Source organism: Arachis duranensis, unplaced genomic scaffold (assembly GCF_000817695.3).
Source record: "Arachis duranensis cultivar V14167 unplaced genomic scaffold, aradu.V14167.gnm2.J7QH unplaced_Scaffold_71440, whole genome shotgun sequence".
In the NCBI taxonomy this organism is placed as follows: Eukaryota; Viridiplantae; Streptophyta; class Magnoliopsida; order Fabales; family Fabaceae; genus Arachis; species Arachis duranensis.
The window spans coordinates 19,384-23,374 of NW_026265055.1; the positions used below are offsets into that span (position 1 = coordinate 19,384).

The 3,991-nt window shown below is 34.6% G+C and overlaps 1 non-coding gene across 1 annotated transcript; it reads left to right on the forward strand.

Moving 5' to 3' along the window:
• The first annotated feature begins 457 nt into the window (after positions 1 to 457).
• On the forward strand, positions 458 to 561 carry LOC127744632 (small nucleolar RNA R71). Its single transcript, XR_008005596.1, has one exon. It is a non-coding gene; the product is annotated as a small nucleolar RNA R71 (small nucleolar RNA).
• Positions 562 to 3,991: the final 3,430 nt, after the last annotated feature.

Here is a 3,991-nt window from a genome sequence, read left to right on the forward strand (position 1 = left end):
TTGATCCTTCCATGAGAAATTTGGATGATTTCTCCATGATGAGTTATAGGTGTTTCCATAAGGTTCACCCATGTAATTTACCTTTGCCATTGCAGGGTTCTCAAGATCATAAGCTTCTTCAGAAGCTGCCTCTTTAGTACTGTTGGATGTATTTTGCCATCCATTCAGACTTTGAGAGATCATGTTGACTTGCTGAGTCAACACTTTGTTCTGAGCCAATATGGTATTCAGAACATCAATTTCAAGAACTCCCTTCCTCTGAGGCGTCCCATTATTCACGGAATTCCTCTCAGAAGTGTACATGAATTGGTTATTTGTAACCATGTCAATAAGTTCTTGAGCTTCTGCAGGTGTTTTCTTTAGGTGAATGGATCCACCTGCAGAATGGTCCAATGACATTTTCGAAAACTTAGATAGACCATAATAGAATATATCTAATATGGTCCATTCTGAAAACATGTCAGATGGACACCTTTTGGTCAACTGCTTGTATCTTTCCCAAGCTTCATGGAGGGATTCACCATCTTTTTGTTTGAAGGTCTGAACATCCACTCTAAGCTTGCTCAGCTTTTGAGGAGGAAAGAATTTATCCAAGAAAGCCGTGACCAGCTTCTCCCAGGAGTCCAGGCTATCCTTAGGTTGTGAATCCAACCATATTCTAGCTCTGTCTCTTACAGCAAAAGGGAAAAGCATGAGCCTGTAAACTTCAGGATCTACTCCATTCGTCTTAACAGTCTCACAGATCTGCAAGAATTCAGTTAAAAACTGATAAGGATCTTCAGATGGAAGTCCATAGAACTTGCAGTTTTGTTGCATTAAGGCAACTAGCTGAGGTTTCAGCTCAAAATTATTTGCTCCAATGGCAGGAATGGAGATGTTTCTTCCATCAAATTTGGACGTGGGTTTTGTGAAGTCACCAAGCATCCTCCTTGCATTATCATTATTGGGTTCGGCTGCCATCTCCTTCTCTTGTTCGAAAATTTCTGAAAGGTTACTTCTGGATTGTTGTAATTTAGCTTCTCTTAGTTTCCTCTTCAGAGTCCTTTCAGGTTCAGGATCAGCTTCAACAAGAGTGTTTTTGTCCTTGTTCCTGCTCATATGAAAGAGAAGAAAACAAAAAAAAGAAAGAGGAATCCTCTATGTCATAGTATAGAGTTTCCTTTATGTTAGTAGAAGAAGAAAGGGGATAGAAGAAGGAAAAGTGAAGAATCCAAACACAAGAGATAGACTGGGTTCAGATTTTTTAGATGAAGAGAGGTGAAGAGATGTGTTAGTAAATAAATAATTAAATAGAATAAGAGGGAAGAGATAGAAAATTCGAAAATAATTTAAAAAAAAGGTGTTAGTAATTTTCGAAAATTAGAGATAAGATAAGATTAAAATTAAAATTTAAAACAAAAAAGAATTTTTGAAAAAGAGATGAGATATTTTCGAAAATTAGAGAGGGAAAAGTAGTTAGGTGGTTTTGAAAAAGATAAGAAACAAACACAAAGTCAAAAAGTTAGTTTGAAAAAGATATTAAAATCAAATTTGAAAAGATTAGAAGATAAGAAGTTAGATGAGATATTTTGAAATCAAATTTTGAAAAAGATTTAATTTTGAAAAAGATAAGATAAAAAGATAAGATTTTTAAGAAAAAGGTATTTTGAAAAAGATTTAATTTTTAAAATGACTTAACTAACAAGAAACTACAAGATAAGATTCTAGAATTTAAAGATTGAACCTTTCTTAACAAGAAAGTAACAAACTTCAAATTTTTGAACCAATCACATTAATTGTTAGCATTTTTTCGAAAATATGATATAAAAATAAGAGAAAGATTTTGAAAATATTTTGAAAAAGATTTTTGAAATTTTCAAAAAATAGAAAAAAAATGAAAAAGATATAATTTTTGAAAAAGATTTTGAAAAGATAAGATTTTTAAAATTGAAAATTTGACTTGACTTGTAAGAAACAACTAATTTTGAAAATTTTTGACTAAGTCAACTCAAATTTTCAGAAATTATGAGAAAAATAAGGAAAAGATATATTTTTTATTTTTGAAATTTTAATGATGAGAGAGAAAAACACAAAAATGACCCAAAACATGAAAATTTTGGATCAAACACATGATGCATGCAAGAACACTATGAATGTCAAGATGAACACCAAGAACACTTTGAAGATCATGATGAACATCAAGAACATAATTTTGAAAAAAATTTTGATGCAAAGAAAACATGCAAGACACCAAACTTAAAAATCTTTAATGCATGGAAAATATGCATGCAAAAGTGAACATGAAAAACAACAAACAACACAAAACAAGAAAACATCAAGATCAAACAAGAAGACTTGTCAAGAACAACTTGAAGATCATGAAGAACACTATGAATGCATGGAATTTTCGAAAAATGCAAGAAAAATTTTTAAAGCATGCAATTGACACCAAACTTAAAAATTGACTCAAGACTCAAACAAGAACACAAAATATTTTTTGTTTTTATGATTTTATGATTTTTTTTGGATTTTTATTAATTTTTTTTCGAAAATATTTTTGGAAAAACGAAAAAGAAAAGAAAATTTTGAAAAACATTTTTGAAAAATTTTGAAAAGAAAATTACCTAATCCGAGCAACAAGATGAACCGTCAGTTGTCCATACTCGAACAATCCCCGGCAACGGCGCCAAAAACTTGGTGGATGAAATTGTGACCCTCTTTGTATTTGCATGAGATTTATTTAATGGCTATTGGCTATGTGTGGACACAACTCCGTTCAACTTAACCAGCAAGTGTACTGGGTCATCCAAGTAATACCTTACGTGAGTAAGGGTCGATCCCACAGAGATTGTTGGTATGAAGCAAGCTATGGTTACCTTGTAAATCTCAGTTAGGCAGATTAAATAGTTTATGATAAGTTCGAAAATAAATAATAAACATAAAATAAAATAGGATAGAAATACTTATGTAAATCAATAGTGGGAATTTCAGATAGGCGTTTGGAGATGCTATGCTCCTCTTAAATCTCTACTTTCTTATTACATTCATCCAATCCTTCTTACTTCTTTCCATGGCAAGCTGTATGTAGGGCATCACCATCGTCAATGGCTACTTTTCATCCTCTCAGGAAAATGGTCCTATGCGCTGTCACTGCATGGCTAATCATCTGGAGGCATCACCCTTGCCGATGGCTACATCCCATCCTCTCAGTGAAAATGGTCCAAATGCTCTGTCACAGCACGGCTAATCATCTGTCGGTTCTCAATCAGGGTGGAATAGAATTCCTTGATTCTTTTGCGTATGTCACTAACGCCCAGCCTTCAGGAGTTTGAAGCTCGTCACAGTCATTCAATACCGGAATCTTACTCGAAATACCACAGACAAGGTTAGACTTTCCAGATTCCCGGAATCCTACTCGGAATACCACAGACAAGGTTAGACTTTCCAGATTCCCATGAATGCCGCCATCTATCTAACTTATACCACGAAGATTCTGTTGGGGAATTGGTGGACGAAATTGTGATCACTATTCTCTGAGTTGTACTCATTGTAAAATTATGGAATTTAGAAATTGGCACGAGTGGACACAACTCCATTCAACTAACCAGCAAGTGTACTGGGTCGTCCAAGTAATAAACCTTACGTGAGTAAGGGTTGATCCCACAGAGATTGTTGGTATGAAGCAAGCTATGGTCACCTTGTAAATCTCAGTTAGGCAGATTAAATTGATTTATGGGTTTTCGAAAATAGAAATAAGGAAATAGAAAATAATAAAAAGGATAGAAATACTTATGCAGATTCATTGGTGGGAATTTCAGATAAGCGGATGGAGATACTGTATGGCTCAAGGACGCCTACTTTCCTACTGCTTCAACTCAATCCTTCTTACTCCTTTCCATGGCAAGCTGTGTATAGGGGTTCACCATCAGCGGTGGCTACTTTCAATCCCCTCGGGAAAATGATCCTCTGCGCTGTCACTGCACGGCTAATCGTCTGGAGGCATCACCCATGG